Genomic DNA, 19660 nt, shown 5'->3' on the forward strand with positions numbered 1-19660 from the left:
GTTGGGATTAAGGACCCCTCCATTTATCTTCCTCCAGCCGTTGCTTGTCGGCAGCTGGGATGTGGAGCGTCCCGCGCACCGTGCTGGAGGGGAGTGGGGAGATGCGGCCCGGGCTGGCTTTGGCAGGGTCAGAGTCTTTGTTCGGCCCTGTCCCTCCCACATGCCCAAAGCCACAGCCCCCACAGGACACAGACAGTACGGCCCCATTGCACATTTCACTCCACCTGTGGGGAAACCTCCTTCCTGGGACGCCTCCCATCCAGCCCTGCCGGCCCCGCCCCTGCTCCACCACACGAGGCATGTGGGCTGGTTTAAGACCACGGGGCCCGGGTAACCTCCAAAAGTCGGTGTCCAGAAGCCGAGGCTGCAGGCTGCTGCCTTTCTCCACCCCTGCACACCCGGCGGGGCACGAGATGCTCGGTGACAGGGCGGGTGGACGTTCACACATCACCTACCTCGGCCCCATCTTCCTGAAAGGCAACCTGGCAGATTGAAACAAGAGCAACCCAACCCTTTGACTCCATAATCCCACTCCGGGGACTGGATCCTCGGGAAATAACTCAAAGGAAGAAAAAAGCTCGAAGCACCAAGCTATTTATAGCCGCAGAAGCAGCCCCACTGGCTAGATCCTACCTGTCCGGCAGCCAGGTGTTAGTTACGTGAACTATACAGTAGCCGCTCGACAGGGATATTATGCAGCCTTTAAACCTGAAGCTCAGGAAAACTGGACACGGGGAAGGTGTCTTTGAAATATCATTAAGTGAAAAAGTAGGACACCTGATTACAACTAGGTAAAAATTATAATTACATAGAGATAAAGCTCAGATGAGGCCACAGAGAAATAGAGATGGTGGGCTAAGATGAAGAGGTTGGGGGGTCTAACTCTGAAAAAAAAATAGAGGAAATAAGTAAAAGTTAACAAAACAGTCTCCCTCCAAGTCCCCGGCCCCATGTGCTGTGGGGGTTATCTAAGCCGGGGAGGAGCTGCGTCCGTCTGTCCCGTCTGCCGCCAGGTTCTCTAAAGCACCCTCCTTGCATCCTGGAAATGCTGTCCTTATATGGGCAGCGTGAGCCCCGCACACACCACCTCTGGCTGAGTGTCCCCAGGCCGTGCCTTTATGGAGCAGAGGCAGCGCTGACCCTTGTGTGGGTCACTGGGAACACGAATGGGGCCAGTCCCCATGCTCACAGGTGCAAGGAGCCAACGCAAAGGGAGGAGGCCCACAGCTGGGTGGCCTGGGCAGAAGAAGGGAAAGACTGTGCAGACCGAGAGCAGCCCGAGCCGGGATGCAGGGTGATAGCTCACCTGGTGGCAGGGTGGGAGCAGGGCCAGAGAGAGCACGAGCAACCCCAAGCATGGGGACGTGGCCGGGGACAGTTCTCACTCAGGCTCCAGCAAGGGGCATCCCTCATCCGGGGCTACTCAATTCTGTTCGCCTGGGACCGACATTCCGTGAGAAGGCCAACAGCTGACTGTTTTTTCAGGCAAAGACGACACAGGGGAACCAGCCAGAAGCTGGAAATTGTCCAGAGAGAGGAGAAGTCAGCCGGTGGTTGGAAACCCCAACAGAAGGGAAGCCAGTGCCTCGATGCCCCCTGCCCCAGCCCAGTCCCTGAGTGCCGCTGAGCCCGAGGCTCCCCTCTGTTGGCAAGTGTCAGGACCTCTGGCTGTTGGCTGGGCTGCCCTTGACGGGTGAGGATGTGGTGGAGACGTTCGGGCGGGCAGATGGGGAACCGTGCTTTTCTGCGGTGGCCGTAACAAGGCTCTCCCTGGAGCTGCAGGACAGAGACCGGAGCGAGGCAGTGGGATGAGGACAGAGCGGGGACACGGAGCCCAGCCAGAGCGGCCGCGCCACCTCCCTCGGGCGGTTGTAGCCCATACTGTTTACAGAGAGAGGCAAGACGTTGATTAATCGCACAACTAAATAAATCATCATTTCCTTAATGCAGGGGCAAGACTGGCCAGATTGGAAGGAGCTGAAGTTGGAAAAGGAGAAGGAACAGGGAGAGAGAGAGAACACGCACATGGGGGTGCCTGGGGCCCCGGCGTGTGCTGAGAGGAGTTCCATGAAGGCAGATGCTCCCCTGAGGGCAGGACTGACACTGGACAGATGTCCCCCTACAAAGGGGGTGCCTGGCTCAGGACCTGGGCTGCAAGGGAGAGGCACCCAGGCAGGCCCGTGTGAAGAGCCCTTCTTCTAGAGCATCCTGCTCCTGGGGGACGTCTCGAGAAAAGCCAGGTCCCTTTGCCCCAGGGGCTGACCTCACAGTCCACTGGCCCAGGGTCCCAGCAATGGCCCGGTCACTGGGAATGGCCTGGGAAGCCTCCCAGCTGAGTTTGCAAGGCACACCGACCAGCTCCACTTGCTAGGGGTGAGTGTCTGGGAGGCACAGCACCCAGAGCCTCTGGCCTCAGCCCACAAGCGGGGGATGAACCGAGGGCCCTCTCAGGTCCAGCACTCATCTTAAATATACGTGGAGAAAGGTTTTCACTCTGCGTCTGTCACTGTGGGGTGGGAAGGAGCCGTGTAATTACCAGCCCCAAAGTGCAAGAAGATCACTAGTCACCGGTAATAATCATATTCATATTTTTTTTCTTAATTTAAAAAAACCTACTAATTATAATAGTAAGAAGTACTTTTAACCCTACAAATGTTTTTAAATAATTAATACCATTAGGGAGACTGAAGAACAAAAAGTCGTTATGGCTCTTTTTTCTTGAAGTGAAAAACTCTGGATTTCAAATCTTGGCTGCCTTAGTCTAGATCTTTCCCCCCAGAAGCAGAGCTTGAGATAAGGTGTTCTGTGCAGGAGACTTATTTTGGGAAGTGATCCGAAGGAAAGCGGGCTGGGAAAAGTGAAACGGTGGGGGTGGGGGGGGAGGCTGATCCAGGGTAGATGATTGAGTTGAGTGCAGGGGCAACAGGGCAGGGGGCTCAACCCCCATAGGATTTGGGGATGCACCTCCAAAGTGTCCACAGGAGGGGTGGAGGAAGGGAGTTGTAACCGCCGGCCCCCATAGCCCATTGGGAGGGTCGTACCACAGGGTGCGAACTCGCAAGTACCTCCAGGTCTGCTCCTGCATCCCTTCCTGCAGACATCGCACGTGGTCGGGGCCCGGGGGGAGGGGGGACAGAGATGCATCAGGCAAGGGGCCATCAGGGTACACCCGGGGAGCCCTGATTGCTGGAGCAAAAGCTGGGGCAGAAAGGGAAGCTGGGGGGAAGTGGGCTGGGGTGCAAGAAGCACATGAGTCCATCCACCTCTTGCACCCCCATGTCATATCCAGTCCATCACAGACCCTTCAAGGTGGCAGCCAGCCTCATTCACCCTTGGGAGTCAGTGCTCATCTCTCCTTTTGAGATGAGCCAGAGAAGCCTCACCACTTCTTATTCGCCGCAGTAGATACACCTCTAGCACCACTGGAATGTGTGAGCTGTGTCTTGGACCCGCTGCAGAGCCTCTCTGGCTCTGGGACCTCCTCAAAACTGGTAGCCTTTGGAGACCCTAATATATGCTGCCCCCAGGTCCAAAGAGGCCACTAAGTGCCTCCTTCTTGGTGGAAGGAGAATAGGACACAGCAACTTGCCTTTGCATAAACATCAAGGCGATGTTCCAGAATGTCCCGGACTCTAGGTACTTCATCGATGTGGCAGGCTATGGATCTTCCTAGAGTTCATTTCTCACCCCCAGACACACGTATGTCCTCCTGGGGCATTCGGGGTACTTACCTCTTCCTGCTCATCCGATCCAAACAGCATGGTGGGTGAGCATGGTGTTCTCTACAATGTCGAAATGACCGGACAGCATGATAACAAGCCACAGAATCATAACAGCCCTGTGGCAATACAGTACATGTGTGTTGCTGTGCTTTTTGTATAAAAGCAAAGAGGTTTTACCCCTCAGTGACCATGTCCCAAGTGATGCAGGCGGTGTTGGTCAGCTCCGGGGAGGAAGCATGCAGTCTGTTTGGAGGCGTGGGTACCTCCATGCTAGCCCACCATCCTCCACCATGATTCGTCTGCTCCCTAGGGGGGAACTTGACAGGGATATGCTAGGGACCTCCACCCTTGCTTCCTTCAAGTCTAATCTTGATTGCGGGTCTAGTCTCCACAGTTTTCCCATGCTGGGTGGGGTGTCCCCAGCGGTTGTCACAAGCCTGTTTGGCATCAGCAATGGGCTCCTCAGCAGTGTCTGATTTTGACCACCCAGCTCTAGAATCCCTTCCTGAAGGACTTCGTTAGCTCGGTTCCCCCAGAAACCAGGCCCTGGGAGAAGTGCTGACTGGCAGGGAGTGTACTGTGGGAAGCACACAGGAGTGAGGGGCACTGGGGATAATAAATAGGGAAAGAGGGAGTACCAATGCAAGGGCATTTCATTGAGCTGATCACCCCTGTGGGCAACCAGAGCAGTCCCAAGAGGGAGCTTAGGAAGAGCCAGGAGTGAATCGACCTGAGGGGTGGAAGAGGGAGCACTATCCTCTGGTCAAGGATTGCGCCACACAGCTTTCACCCCTCTCCACACTCCCAGGTTTGTCCATGCATCAGAATGGCTCCTGGTGGTGTCCCAAACGGCAGCAACGGAAGAGCCTGTGAGCAGAGAGTGGGCGATGGGCAATGTGCTGGGGGGTGGCGCTGTCAGAAAAGATGGGTGGGAGGTAGTGCGTGGGAGCTGTCTGATGCGTGGGCTCAAGTTGGGAGACCTTGGGCAGGTCCCCCGCCTGGGCCTCACTCTTCCTGTGTGTAGCACTGGATTATTAACCATTCTCCAGGGGGTGTGAGAATCACTGGAGATGGTGCTGGCAAAAGCTTTGTGAACTGTACAGCTCTGCCCTGGCGAAAGGGATTTGCTGTCATTGTGCAGGAAGCTGGCACCCTGGATGAAGCCCCCATGGTTTCCTGGGGCTGCCTCTCCTTCCAGTAGTGCTCTGATTCCCAGGCTTCCCCGCTTTCGATGGGACAAGAGGTCCCTGTAGATTAGACAGCAGGAGGCAGCACATCACACCTCAGATGCACCCTGGGGTTTGTGCTTCTCCCTCTGCAGTCCTCCCCCATCTGGCCCCTGCCCCACTCCACCCCCAGTGCCAGGAGGGAAGCCTTGTCAGTACCTCCGAGAGCACCCAGGGGACCGAGGGCATTCTCCCAGTAATGACTGCTGATGTTTCAGAGACGTGTGTCATTACCCCAGGCTTGTGACAGCTCAGTGAAGCAGGCAGGGGAGGACGAGACAGCCGCTGTTGAGAGGTGGTGGCGTTGGTTTGAAGCAGAGCATTTGCGTTGTCTGCTACAGGGGAGGAGGCGCAGAGGAGGTCTGAAAGTTGAAGAAAAGTTTTCAGCAAGTTTGCCCGAGTCTGCCCCGGGCTCTCCATCAGTCTCCCCCAGCCTCCAGGGGAGTCAGAAAGTGGGGGGGGGGAGGAGTAGGGGGGAAGGAAGCATGTTGCAAGGGGTGAGGGGGCAGGGATGCGAGCACAGCACTGGGGGAGCGTGGAGGGACAGGGGTTCCACCTCCGACATCTCCGGAGAGTGAGAGGAGTTTATGATTGCAAAAGTGTGATCGTCTTGCAGAAGCGTTGGAAGTGCTCTAAAATGATGGCAATCTCTGGAGAGGGTGGATGGAACTCACCAGTGCCCCCAGAGCCGGAAGAGCCCCCACGCCCACAGGCAGGTTCAGGACCAGGGACAGCGGCCTGGGCGTCTTGAGGAGCCTGTGTTTGTTTGGCTCACTATCCCCTGAAAACCCCACCTCTGCTCAGGGCGGGAAGCTCTGTTTCCTGTAGCCATCCCCAGTGCTGCAGGGAGCAAGATATCCCCCGGTTCCCCCACCTCTCCCACTCCATACACCTCCCCACATCCCCCTTGAAAGTATCCAGAATTCCCTCTCTCGGCCCCTTGACTTTGGAGCCAAAAAGGGCAGATCTATTCCAACTTGGCAAACAGGAGACAGTACCCCTTGGTGGAAGGAAGGGCTCCTTGTTCGGGCAACACTGTTTAGGGGCACCTCTGTTGCCCCACTTACAGCTGAATTGGGTCAAGATGGTTTTACGTGGCCCTTTTTGTTTTTCTTTTGTGGGAAGCGAGGTGATGTTTACAAGAAACTAGGAGAGGATGGGAGAGAGAAGTGGGGTCTTAGGAAGAACAGAGGTGTGGGAATGGATGGAGAAGGAGCTGAAGGCGGTGGAGAGCTGGAGGCTGGGATGGGCTCATCCTGAGGGACCCGGGACATGGCTGGCCCAGCTGCCCACTTCCAGAGATGCCCAAGGCTACGTGGGTTTCTTTTGCTTTGGCATCCCCCACATGGCCTCTGCACCTTGTCTCTGCATAAGGCAGCGGCTCGGGGGCTCAGACCCACTCTCGAGGTCAGTTTCTTGGGTTTTGTCTCCTTTCCCTCACAAAAATGTGCTCTCTGTGCAAAGTTCCCTTTTGTTTTTTTTATTGTTGAGTTGATGTATGGGTTTTTGCCAACCCAGCAAATCTTTCTTGGCTTCAGCGACTCCCTGTGGACACGCCCCGTGAAACCTCCTGGTCCAGCTCACTGCCCCTTCTCCAGTACAGCAAGAGCTAGATGGTGTAGAGTCATAGGGCTCTGCTCACTCACTGCCAGCCTCCTGGGGCCCCTCTGCCCCTCTTGGCTTTCTGCTGAGGCTGCCCCTAATGCTTATGCCCCACATCCTGTTGTGTCTCCATCTGTGGAGCTTGCGGCTTCTTCTTCTTATATTCACTCCCGGATTAGGGGGCAGCATTAGTGATGTGGCCGACCACCATACCTGCTGATTGATAAGGGAACTTTGGGTTTCCCCCTGGAACCTGATCTTTTGACCCACTGGGGTTGGCCAGGGCCAAGAGCACGTGTCCTGTGGGCTTGGCACTCTCCAGGGGCCCGCCGGTGCTCCTGTCCATTTCGAACACACTGACAGGTTGAGCCCAAACCGTGAGGCTGCTCTGTTTAGGACACATATGCTTTAGCCATTTGCCACCTCACCGAGCCTTGGGCAATAGTTAGGGTACTTTTCTCCCCATTTTACAGATAAGGAAACAGACTTGGAAAGCTTTAGAACAGGATTATCTGGTAGACCTTTCTAGAACCGTGGAAATGTTTGATATCTGCATTCGGTCCAGTAGCCACTAGCCACATGTGACTGCTGACCCCTTGAAATGTGCTGGTGCAATGGAAGAACTAGAGCTTCTCTTTGACTTCATTTTAATTGAGGCTTTGGAGACTTGCTTAGGAGCGTCTACTTACTTTCATAGCTGGGACTCAACCAGGCTGTTCTGAGTCACTTGTTCTCACCCAGAGATCACTGGCGCCTCAAAGTCCGCTGTTGGGTTCAGACACTCCAGATGCCTGGCCTTCACCTCTCCCTTGACTCTCACCTGGGCTAGTTTCCCTCTCCGGAGAGGAAAGGTCTGTAGCTCAGCATGGTGGGGCCACCAGGCGCACTCCTGCCCTGATTCTGATGCCCACCCTTGCTGGGGGGAGGGCAGAATAAGGGAGAGCTATAGGAGGGACCCGTCCCAGTGAGACAGCAGGTGTGAATCCCTCTGAGGGGCCTGGCCTGCTTCATACCAGCTTGCGGGAGAGGGGGTGCCCCCCCCCCCGAGTGGCTGGTGCTCGACTGCAGCAGTGATCAATAGCTTCCTTCTCTGACAGCCACTGGCCACCCTGCCTCTCCCTTCGGAGAAGACAGACTGAGCCGCTCAGACCTTATAGCACATCTTCCCGCCCTGTTACCGCAGTCGCACCCTCTCTGTGGGGTCTCACTCCACGGGGCCCAGGATCTTCCAGATCCGCTCCTCCTCTCCCTGGGCACTAGCTCTCCTTCACAGTCTCCCAGCTGGGCTCCAGATGATTCTCAGCTTCGTGTGCTCAGCATCTTTGTGCGAGTGGATTTGTATCTCAGCCCTGGACAGTGTAGAGAATGAGGCTTCAGATAGCTCAGAGGCATGGATGGGGCTGCTGGCTTCCCTGAAAATCACACCAGAGTGGCCAGAAGGCCGGACAATAGGCTGCAAGTGGGAGGGGGGTGCCTTAGCTTCTCTGAGCCTCAGTTTCCCCTGCTGTAACTGTCCATCTCACAGGGTTGCTTGGGGCGCGTTGAGGGGACATATGTGAATGAGCTTCATGGGCTGGAGTGCAGGACACAGATGTCACTGTGGCCTTGGTGCTGGAGCCCCTGAGAGCCGGGAGGACATCCGAGTCAACCTCCCCCCAGTACGGCTGTGTGGGTGGAGAGGAGGCAGGGCGTGGATGGGGCAGAAGCTCCCAGGAGGCAGCAGCCACTTAGGGAACTTCCCTTCTGGTCTGGTCCAGCGCAGAGAAGGACCAAGTGTGCCATTGCCGGACAGCTCACCCCACACTCTCCTGACACAGAGCAAGGCCCCCAGGTGGAGAAGTCAGCATGCTGGGAAAATCGAAAGCACATACCAGAGTCACGGGTACATGCTGTCTTGGTTGCCTTGTGTAGGGTCAAGACACGTCACCCCTCCCCATACCTGGAGATCTCTGTGTTGGGGGGCAAGGATGGGGAAGAGAGGGGACAGAAAGATAGATTCATTGTGTCTTCTCCTTCCCTCCCTGCTTTGCAAAGGGACATGGAGTGGCCATAAAGAGGGGTATCCAGTTAGATACAACCACCTTGGCCACCAAAACTCACAGTTCTAGAGGGAAGACAGGTCTCTCTGCCCCGGCGCATGGAAGATATGTCTATTGAAAGAGATATCTGTTCCTGGGTTGCCCTGGGGAGAAGAGAGCTTGAAATAGCACCGGTGGAGGAAGGCGTGGGGAATGAAGGAGAGACACACACAAAGACAGAAAGACAGAGGGAGAGACACAGAGAGATAAGCCCAGGGAGAGACAGAGAACAAAATGTGGACACCCCTCCAGGGAGGGCTGCACGCAGGTGCACACCTCATCTCTGCTTCTGCCTCTGCGGGAGAGAAAACACAGCTCATGGGATCCAGTGTGGCCCCCATTGCCCGCCTGTGCCCACCACCCGCGTAGGCAGAAGCCTGGAAGCAGAAATTAAGGTGTCTTCCATCCTCCTCCTGGGCTGAGCAGACATCAGGAGGGAGCCTTGGCATCCACCGCTTCGTTCTCAGCACATGTCGGTCCTCCCCAGGGGGTGGTCTGCGGCCCCGCCCACTTCTTCCTAGGGCACGCCCCTCACCACCAACCAGGGTGAGTTCTGAGAATGCAAACAAGTTTGAGCATAAGCCAGAACAAACAGTAATTAGGAAGGTAAATCCGATGCAAAAATAAGCATAATGCATTTCAAATTCAAATAAGAATATCTGTGGACTCTCTGCTCTTTCTGAATTATCAGTGGAACGTTCCACTCCATTTGCATAGATAATTTAGAGTTAACTGTACTTTCCATACCAAGGCCTGGGAGATGATCAGAGCAAATTCGGTCCATCTAGGTAGAGAGAAAGGAAACTCCTCTGGCCACTGCAGAGAGAAGGGGCCTAGAACAAAGCCCGGCTTTTGGAGGCACTCAGTAAATATTTGTTGCATTAATTAGCATGATTTATTGAGCATCTACTGTGTGCCAGCTCCTCTGTATACAGGATGTCTTTGAAGCCCCACAACCTTTGAGGGAGATATCGCTGTCCCATTTTTATAGATGCAGAAGGTAAAGCTCAAGATGTTGAGCTGCTTGCTCTGAGTCACATGGCTGGTCAGAACAGAAGTGGGCTTGCCTCCAGGTCGGGGTGGGTCCCAAGCCTGAGGGTGCACCACCTCCTGCTGGTGGAGGGTTCCAGAAGGGCTGAAGCTGCGTGTGTGATGGAAGGCAGGAGATAGGGGATTGCAGTTTTCCTACAAGCTCAGCTCTGCTTCTGTGCCTCCAGGAGAAGAGGGCAATGACCCAGACCCCACGGCTCTAGGGTCCCACTTTCCACCCTGGGACATTGTCTACTCTCTGTCTCAAGAGAAGGGCTCTGTTTCTTCTCCATCTGATGAAATGGAGAGAATGAGATGCACCCTCCTACCTCCTCCTCCCTGCCCTCTGGGGGCCTGGGGTGTAGAATGAGGCTGAGGGTATTCTGGGTGCCTGGGAACCGATCTGTCCAAAACACTGGGATGATGACGATAATTATTGCCATGCCCTGTATCACTGGAATGGAATTTCCAAGTCCTCTCATTCTACGCTGGAGAGGAAAATCAATGTGCTCTCCCAGGAGCCGAATGCAAACAAGGTGAGCCGCGTGGGAGCTCGCTGCTGGGATGCTTTCTCCCATTGCAGGTCGGGAGGCAGAAGTGCCAGCCATGAGCTAAGCCCCAAAGCTGAGCAGTGCATAGCCTGTTCATTTCCTTGTCCCATCCTGGGCAGGAAGGAGACCAAGAAGGAAAGCTACCGTTGGCTTCTGGGCTGGTGGGGCCGCCGTGGTGGGACATAACAATGACCCTGGTCCCAGACATCAGGACAGAGCAAACAGAGGGTCTAAATGGAGCAGACCCCATGGCTGGACAGCTGCGTTTGGGGCGGGGGAATCAGTGTGTGCTTCCTGCCAACACAGACTTGGGTCTTCTGGGCCCCACCCCAGGAGGAAGCCCAGCTCGCTGTTCCTTCTGCATCCTGCCATGGGCAGCCATTGTCACAGGCAGCGTGACAATAAGGAGAGGATGGAGCCAGGCTGAGTGTGAAGACCCCGTGCCCCCGAGCTCCAGACCAGTGCTGCGAGCTGCAAATACAGCGCAAACCACAGGTATCCCTGTGCCCCCTGCCAGTAGCCACGTTCAGAAAGTGAAAAGAAACCAGTGAGATTCATTTTAACAGTATATTTAACCTGCCATAGCCAAAATACTGCTGTTTCAATGAGTAGTCAGATACACAAATTATTTTTCATTCTTTTTCGTTGTTCCAAGTCTTTGAAATCCCACTTGTGTTTTGCGCTCGCGGGAGCTCAAGGTGACTGTGTTCGACAACGCCAGGTCCAGAGAAAACTCTTGAAGAACCCGGAGGTGATCTGCACCCAAATCCTGGCAGAAGTCCCTTACTCAGGACTAGAGTTTCCTTATTAGAAGCCCCCTTGGGCCATCTGGTGCCTGGGATCCTAAAGAGAAGCGAAGAGGAGAAAGTAGCTCACATCCCTTTCTGCCACAGGAGGTGTAGGAATGAAGGCTGAGCCATGTGGAATATGGACAAAGTTGGTGTCTTGAGAAAGTGATCTATCTGATTTTTCTCTTACCATTTTTTTTTTTGCAAGGAGAATTGATCCACCAGATGGAAAGAACACCAGATTTTTTCCAGTGCTACCTTCTGTCTCCATCTCAATGATCACTTTTGCTCTGCTGATGATGACAGTTTCTCCTTCATAGTCTCTCCCACCTTCTCCAGACCAGGCTGGGAGGCATCAGGGATGCCCACCCCAGCCCCGATCACCCACTTACCCCATTGGTGTCTGGCCACCTTCACGTGTGCCAGTTTAAGTGGTTCTCCTAAATTGCCTCCAGAGAGGCGGTGAACCAGCTACTCCGTCCTCCAGAGAAGAACCTGGCCAGCTCAAGCCTCCACTGACCCTCTCCACGGCATTTACTCTCAAAAATACAATTCCAGTACAGTAAAGATTCTAGTCTCCCGGCGTGGATTTCCAATTACCCACACTCGGCCAAGTGGCAGCCACTTCATTATAATTCTGTAATTGCCATATAGAATTCCTATAAATTTGCTGTTAATTTTTAACCACCGCATCCTTCTCTTAGAAAGTGTGACAATAATTTGAAAACCTATAGACGATATTTTTAAGTGGATAGAGGCAGAGTGGGGGGAATAAATCCAGCAGGGGCTAGGTCTAGAGGAAACCCTAATGGAACAGCAGTGGTGGTGAGCGTGAGAAGGCGAGTCTGGGGCTTCTTTCAACTTCCACGCAAACGTTTCTTCCTAATGTACGGCATGTTGGTGGCAGCAAGGATTGATCAGAGTCTGATCTGGGAAGATCCTGCTCTTAAATGAGAATGGCTTTGCACACGGGGTTCTCCGCTCACAGGCGCATTCCCTGCCCCCACTGGGAGGTAATTTACAAGCCCGGCTTCCGAGTATAATCTTCCCGCATTGTACTGCTCCACGGTGCCTCCCCGAATTGCAACACGGACCAGGTCTATAAAAGATGCTTTGGAGGAACAGAGGAAATGGCAGTCACACAGGCATCCCCCCCCCACCTCCTCCACCGCCCCCCCCCCACACCAAGCAAGTGAAGACCCAGGTGCTTAAGCAGAGAAATTAGCCTGCCTTTCAGGAGATGCTAATGAGGCAAGTTGTAAAGGGGATGAGGTTGAGCCAGAAAGGAAATTGTGGGGGCCCTGCAGAAGCCATGGGCACCAGAGACTAGCAGGGAGACTGGCCAGGTAGTCCTACCTAAGAGCAACCGGCTTCTCTTTGGGGTGGGGGTGGGGGTGGGGGTCTCAGGTGGTCAAAGAATGAGAAAGCCTACAGACAGACTGCACCTGTGAGAATGTGCAGGGTCTCAAAGGGGTTTCATCTGCCAGGGAGGATGTTTTCATGAAAGGTGCCGTCAGCAGGGCTAGCCATCGGCCACGTCCAGCAAAACAGTGAGGTCATTTACACCCATTGGTGCCTTGGATCAGGAAGGCAAGTAGGCAGTGCTGGACACCCTGGTCTGGCTGGAGCTGTCCCTGGTGCTGCAGATCCAAGTGCCAAGTCCTTCCAGCTCTCCTTCCCGCCTGCCAAGTCTGGTCCCTGTCCCCGCTCCTAGAAAAGGGGGATATTGGCTCCAGGCTGGGAGGGTTATCAGGCAGCAGCAGCGGTGAGAAATTGGGCCACAGAGCGATTTGAAGGTCCCAGCGTTTGATCTATTGCAGGGCTGGCTCCTTGCAGCTTTGCTGCCCCCGAGTTTGGTGACCTGAGAGAATTAAAGCTGCCTTAAATACAGTCTCTGTTGGCTGTATATTAATCAAGCAGGAATCAAAAGTCACAGCATCCTAGGGAAGTAAGAAAAGGCACAGACGGCCCCCCCTGTCCTAATGCAGCAACTCTCAGTGGGAGGAAAGCCTGGAGCTGCTAAGACAGCACACAGGCCCTCAACCGGCTGCCAGCCTTCCCCAAACCTCCTTGCCAGTGAATTCTCAGAAACCTTGTGTCTTGGCACTGGAGGGTTGTGTTGATGCCAAACAGTGCTGGACCCCACTGCCAGAGTAGATCAGGAACGAGGAGGGCTTCCCCCCCCCCGCCAGGTGTGGCAGGGAGCAGAAGGATGGAGGGCCACTAGGGGTGGGCTCCCCAGAATAAGCTCCCGCCCAAGGCCCCCACACCTCCCCCAGAGATGTTCCGCTTCCCCTGCTCTTGGCACCCTTTAGAGAGTCTGATGAGACAAGCAGCATCCACTGCCCCTTTCTCTGCTGCATTGTACTCACAGTGGGCAACAATTCTTACAACTTCTCGGAGCTGCCAGGCGCCACTGACACTAGCCAGGGTCCTGCCTACCCTTCCCTCCTCCCTGCCCTGGCTCCCTCCTCTCAAAGCCTGAGAAAGGACCCCATATTGGGCCCCCCTCATGCTGGAGCTGTGGGGAAGAGGGTCTGCATGTAAATATCCGTTCCTTCACTTCCTGACAGACAGGCCTGTCCTCACCCCTGTGAGTCCTGGGACAAGCTCAGCTCCCATGAGGCTTCCGTGTGAGAAACCTCCCAGCTGCCACCCCCCGCCCCACCTCCCACCACCTCATCACTCAGGTCCTGTCTGCAGCTTGGCACTGGCTGCCTGACACAGTGCACCCGCCTCCCCTGGGCCGTGCGCTTTGCCAGGACAGCGCTGCCTCTCTGGGCCTTTGCTGCCTTGGGCTCCTAATGAGCTTTTAATGAGCTGATGCTTTGGCTCTAAGGGGCACAAAGGGGCAGAGGAAGAGTGGAATGCCAGCCCCCTCACATTCTGCTTCCTGAGGCTTGAGGCTGTTTTTTTCTTCACTAGCTGAGTGCTAGGGCTGTGGCTAGAGGCAGATGCTCGATTCAGTCTTTCAGACTCGCTCAGAGTTTGGAAGGCCTGACTTTCACTGTCCTTGGGCCCAGGTGACTCCCTCTCTACAGGGCTGCCCTGCATCTGTCCTTTTGTGGCCTTTCCTCACCCAATGCTGAGGGAAGGAGCAATGGTTTCTCTGCTAAGTAAGATTTATTTTAACTGATGGCAAAGTGAAGAGGCCAACTATTTCAATTGCTGGCTTTAGAAAGAGGCAGGAAATCCAAGGATGGGTTCTCGCTGCCTCCCCCCTGGGCAGCTCAGCCCCCTCCATGGTGGATGTAAGAACAAACCTTGACCCCCTTCCCATGGCTGTCTGCTTAGGAGCCCTGCATGCCACGTTTCCTCAGTTCAATCCTAACTGAACTTGACACAAATTCATGCCGGTCACAGCCATGGGAGATCCCCAAACGGCCGCCCACGTCATGGGCATAGTCCTCCCTTTCCCACACCTGAAGCACGCAGTGCTGCCATTGGGCCCCCAAAGCACACAGCCTTGTTCTACAGGCTCTGCTGGGTGACCTGCCGCCCCTCCCGGGAGTTAAGAGGACGGGACAGTGGCTTCGGCTGCTGGTCCGAGCTCCCCCTTGGCCCTCCTTCAAGGCTTTTCCCCTTTGAAAAAAATTAAAGTGGAAAGGTTTGTTTGAGACACAAGGCAGAATCTCTTGACAGTCAGGGTGATAAAAATCTGAATGGGCTCCCCAGAGAGATGTCAGGGTCTCCCTCGGTTCAGTGCTTCAAGAAAAAGAATTAAAATAAAAAGACAGCGCCTGTCCCTGAAAGCTAGAAGGCAGGGGACTGGACAGTATGATCCCGAATTCCCTTCCAGCTCCACTGCCCGCGCCTGGAAGCCCTCTCTTTTCCCTTCCAGGAAAGGAGGGAGACCTGAGAGCAAGGAGCTGGCGCTGTCCCTGGTGCTGAAGGGCAGCAAAGGGGTGGGAGAGGCCGAGGGCAATTTTAGTGCAGAGCCTGGGTGGGCTGCAGGGAGCGGTGAGTTATGTAGGCTTTCCTCAGCCCCGCAACCTCTGCCAGTGATAAACGTAACGTGAGCCCTGCCCTGGCTCGCTTCAGTCATTTCTGCCCTGGGGACCCAGCCATCCAAGGGTATTCCATGGTGGGCAATCAGAGCTAGAATCTTCATCTTCACACAAATATACAGCCTTCTTGCGCCTCTCGGGACTCTTTCTTTTCTGTGGCCACTCGAGGTGTTGGCACAGGGTACCAAGTGGACACGTACAGATTTAGGTCGGACGGGAAGGCTCCCGGTGGTGGGCCAGGCTCAGAGTGTGGGATGAGGATATGTAGGAAATCAAGCGTCTCGTGGCAGAGCAGCTAGGAACCCCGTGGAAGGCCTTCCTCTGTCCAACAGCAACTTCTCTCCTTGGCTTGATCATAGGGTTCAGCAACCCTACTGAGTTCTCACGACCTCCTGCCTAATGAGAAAGAGGAAATTTGAGATAATTGCTGTGCAGACCGAGCAGCAGTGTGATTAGTAAATGCCCAAGCTATTGCAAATGGCGATTACATTAACAGATTGGTTTGGGGTTGATCCTGTTAGGAGAGAGAGCCAAGGGCTAATGATGGGGATGCTCACAGAATGGCACGAGCCAAGCACAGTTGTAGGAAGGAGGCAAGAGGCTCATGAGAATCCTCAAGCCAGAAGGCTTGATTTCCAGCCTAAACCTTGCCTCTGACTAGTTGTGTGACCTTGGGCCACCTCTGTGATCCTAGAAGTGCCATCACGTACCATGTGGGCCTCATCCTACCTTCCCTCGCCACCTTGTGAGGATCCAGGAAAATGAGACACGTTAAGGTGTGTTGGGAAAGTCGGGAAAGCACTGAGCAAATAAAAGGTATTGTTACGGTTGGCAATCAATAACGATAATAAATCACCATCTTTTTTTCCCCGTGGACACTCTCATTCCTGTGATGTTTAAGCAAACATTTCAGGTTCTTGAGGCTTCACATCAGAGATAGAAATACGAAGTCTAACTCCCCTTCCTCCTGTGGCTTCTGTGGCATTCTGGGGCCAGTACCCTGAATGGTGGCTTGGCCGTAGCTGACACCATAGAGCACAGATCTGTTTCTCCAGAGCTCTCTCGCCCGTTCCGTCTCCTTGCCAGGAGCTCATGGTCCAGATGCAGCAGGAGCCTGCAAAGAGCTTTCCAGGGCTGCAGCTGCCGAGGCCTCTTACCCACCAAGCCCCAAGCTAGAGCAGCACAGCACTGGCTGGTTTCAGATGTTCTTGTTACTCTGTGATGAGCTCTCTCCCCCTCTCCAGAAGAGGAGAAGGGAGAAGTCCTGGGGGCTCATTTAAAATAAATAAAGCTTGGCATCAGTGCTGAGTGGAAAGAGCAGAGTCGCACCGCACCCACAGCCCCTTCTCTTAGAGCCTTCCTCTGGCTCCCAGGCCCCGAGGGGAGGGGAACTTGCCAAAGAAAGATGTGCTTATAACTGCAACCCTGTGCAACTTCTGGCTTTGCCCATATATCTCGAGTGTGCCCTTTGCTTTCAGTCTCCCTGTATTTATTATGTTTAATTTTGCCGGGACATGGTTGTAAGTGAGGTGATGGACCCGAATGTGGCTGGCAAGCGCCTCTTAATTAAACAGATAAATAAACTTCCTTTGCACGTGGATTTCTACTTTTGCTGCAGTCTGCTGGAACCAGGGGGAACAGCACTGGTGGGTGTGGAGGGGGTGCCGCAGGGCTGGAAGGTGGGTGCTGGCCCCGGCAGCTGGACCGGGCCTGGCTTCCCCTCTGCACCGCCGAGTGCCCTGTGGCTCAGGGGTGGGAGGAGCCCACGGGTGGGGAGCACCCCCAGCGCCCCCTCCTCATAGGCCTGGCCGCAGAGGGGAGGCTGTGGCCGGTGTGAGTGGGCCCTCTGCTGGACGTGTCCAGTGTGGCCTCAACAGCCAGGGCAGCTCACTCCCATCCTGGCCTCTAGCAATCCTCTTCCTCAGAGGGGCTCCCTCTCCCCCACCAACTCTTCTGCCTTCTGGGTGAATTGGACACACGAGGATGAAGCAGAAATGGCCTCCCACTCCTAAAATAGGGAAGCTGTCACCTTTGGGAATCTAAGGGGCTCCCATATTTTATAGGGAGACAAGGACCTCCCTGTCCTCAACCTGACATTTCCCCAAGGGGGTCTGTTGGAGGCGCCCCCAGCACCTCGGGGCTTACCCCTGACTCCACTCCTGTTCCTGTAGCTGTGGAATTGGGGTGTGAATCCTCCTGGAAGAGAATTCAGTTGGTTGCGTGGTTGGGTGTCTGGTTAGTTCACCTGAAGGAGGTTTCTCGGGTCACCCCAGCCTCCCTCGTACCCACCCTGAGCCATGCCCATCCTAGCCTACCGTGCCATGGAGATGCCATGCACACTTCTGCCACTCCTGCCTCCTTGGTGCCCCCAGTGCTCATGCCCAAGCCTGTGCCCAACCCCCCGAAGTTGGGGCAGGGAGTTCTGGCTCTGCCAGAAGCATGGGGCATGCTGTCTCCATAGATCATGGCCCAGCTGCAACTGGAGACTGTGAGCTCACCCCTTGTCCTAGCACGCCTTTGCCAAGCTCCAGGCTGTCCTCCGCGCATAGGTGAAGGCTAGGACGCCAGCCTGGGCACTCAGAATGAGGAGAGGGGCAGGCCCGTGAGTAACTCAGCCCCCCACCCAACCTCCTCTGAAGGGACTGGGAGCTTTTTGTTTCCTGGGGGAATATACCCACGTGTGGCCTTGGGAATTTCCAAAGGATGGGGAGAGTGTCATAGGCAACAGCACATCAGATCATTTGACCACAGAACTGCCACCTTTTGTTAAAAACACAGGCCATCTTGAATACTTTTTGGCATACACTTTCCCAAAGAGACTCCATGTCCCCATTTCACAGAGGGACACACCAAAGAGACTGAGGATGTTTGCAAGGCTACTCAGGCCTGGGTCTCCCAGAGAGGGTGGGAAAGCCAGGCCCTGCCCTGCAGGGGGAGAGGGGGCAGCCCCTGCACCCAGGACGGCTTCCTCGGAAAGGTGACACGTGGTGTGGGGAGGGGGGCAAGAAGGAGCCAGGAGATCTCCAAAGCCTTGGAACCGTCCAGACCTTTTGAGGTGCCTCCTTGCCTGATATTTATAGTGGTGCCCAGGAGCGCAGAAATAATTACAGCTCAGTTCCTGCCTCCCTAACAAGGCCTTTCTCAGATTCAGGGCGAATGGGATATTTTTTTCCTTGGCTTTTTTTAAGTAGTGAATATTAACACTGGATTGACAGCCCTTCCCAGTACGCAGCCTCCCTTCACCCCAGAAGCGGGGGCAGCAGAGCCCCGGGCCCCCGGGCTTCCCCCACCCACCACTTGGGAGGCACCAGGGGCTCTGGAGGGCTGCAAGGGGCCCCAGGGGAACTGAAGAATGTTGTACCCCACTGTGTAGGCACTGGAGGTCCGCGGTGAGGAGGGCAAGGATGGCACAGACTCAGAAACAATCACAGCAGACGTGTTCTGTGCCACTGTGGTGCTCCCGGGAGCACCACTGGAGGAGTACAAGCCCCTCCTCTCCTTCTTCCTCCAGTCCGTGGAGTAGAGATGTCCTGACGCCCCAAGCAGTCAGGACCCCAGCCCCAGGGGCTTTTTGCAGCAGCTCTGCCCAGCCTTCTCAGGGCCCAGGCTGCTAAGCCCCACTGGCCGCTGTGGTCACCTCAGCACTGGGATCGGCCTTGGGGTGGGGGTGGGCGTGGGGGCAGGGACACCCGCACTCATCCCTGCCAGGTGCCCTTCCAGGCATTGGGGTGATGCTGTGCAACCCAGCCAGCAGGTTTCCCGCCCTCCTGACACTCAGCTCTTGAGAGGAAGACCCAATGGGTTACAGTGTTTGGCTATTCAGTGGCCTAACCCCCCAAAGACACCCCCTCCCCGTGGACAGAGGCCTCTCTCAATTTGTCAGTTAGTAATTGGCTCGAAGTGGAAGTCACGAGCCCATGGCACAGCATAAGAGGTGGGGGGCACACCGCCCCTGTCCTGAGAAATAAGCCAGACACACACGTTGTTCAAACCCTTCTTCTGGAGGTTTTTTTTTTTTTTTTAATTCTGTTTTGCTGTTCTCAGTCTCTCTGGAGCCCAGGTGTGATTAGCTGACTGATGGAGGCAGGTGTCTAGACATGCTCCCAGGGCCTGACACTCTCTGGAGGTGAGGCTTAAAGCCAGGTGGCTGGGCTGAAAGGCCCCACAGATGACCAGGGGCAAGGATGCTGGAAGCCATACCAACACTGAGCCTGGCATTGTTAGGGCCAATGACTGAGCTCAGGGGTCCCTCTAGGAAAGCTTCCCCAACCCCACCCTCCTGTCTAAGCTCACCCCAGATCTGAGCTCCCACTATCCTGGGCCATGATAGGTCTCAGCACAGTAGGCTGCAGTCTTGGTGTGTTGGCTTGCTTTCCCCACCAGACGGTGCACTCACTCCAGAGCAGAGCACTTGGTTTCTATAGCTCCAGCACCTGGTGTGGTATCTGTCTGCACGTAGTGGGTTCTCAGTAAGGAAAAGCAGGAGAGTCAACTCAAAGGGTGTCTTCTGTGGGCTGGACGATGTTTAGGACACTCTCAAATCCTCTTATAAGAGGGATAGAGCCTCCATCTCAGCAGATGCTTGGTAACAACGGCAAATTAACGAGTGAATGATTCACACGGAGCGTGGACTTAGAGCCCAGGGCTGGGGGTGAAT

General features: G+C 55.0%; 1 long non-coding RNA gene across 1 annotated transcript in view; it reads left to right on the forward strand.

The window, feature by feature from the left end:
- The window catches only part of LOC118024439, a 33815-nt gene extending 22196 nt beyond the window's left edge, over positions 1 to 11619 (forward strand). Inside the window, exon 3 of the long non-coding RNA XR_004683103.1 lies at positions 11205 to 11619. This is a non-coding gene — a long non-coding RNA (uncharacterized LOC118024439). The remainder of the gene's footprint in view (positions 1 to 11204) is intronic.
- The last annotated feature ends 8041 nt before the right edge of the window (positions 11620 to 19660 follow it).

Source organism: Mirounga leonina, unplaced genomic scaffold, assembly GCF_011800145.1.
Source record: "Mirounga leonina isolate KUSES-001 unplaced genomic scaffold, KU_Mleo_1.0 Mir_197, whole genome shotgun sequence".
Lineage (NCBI taxonomy): Eukaryota > Metazoa > Chordata > Mammalia > Carnivora > Phocidae > Mirounga > Mirounga leonina.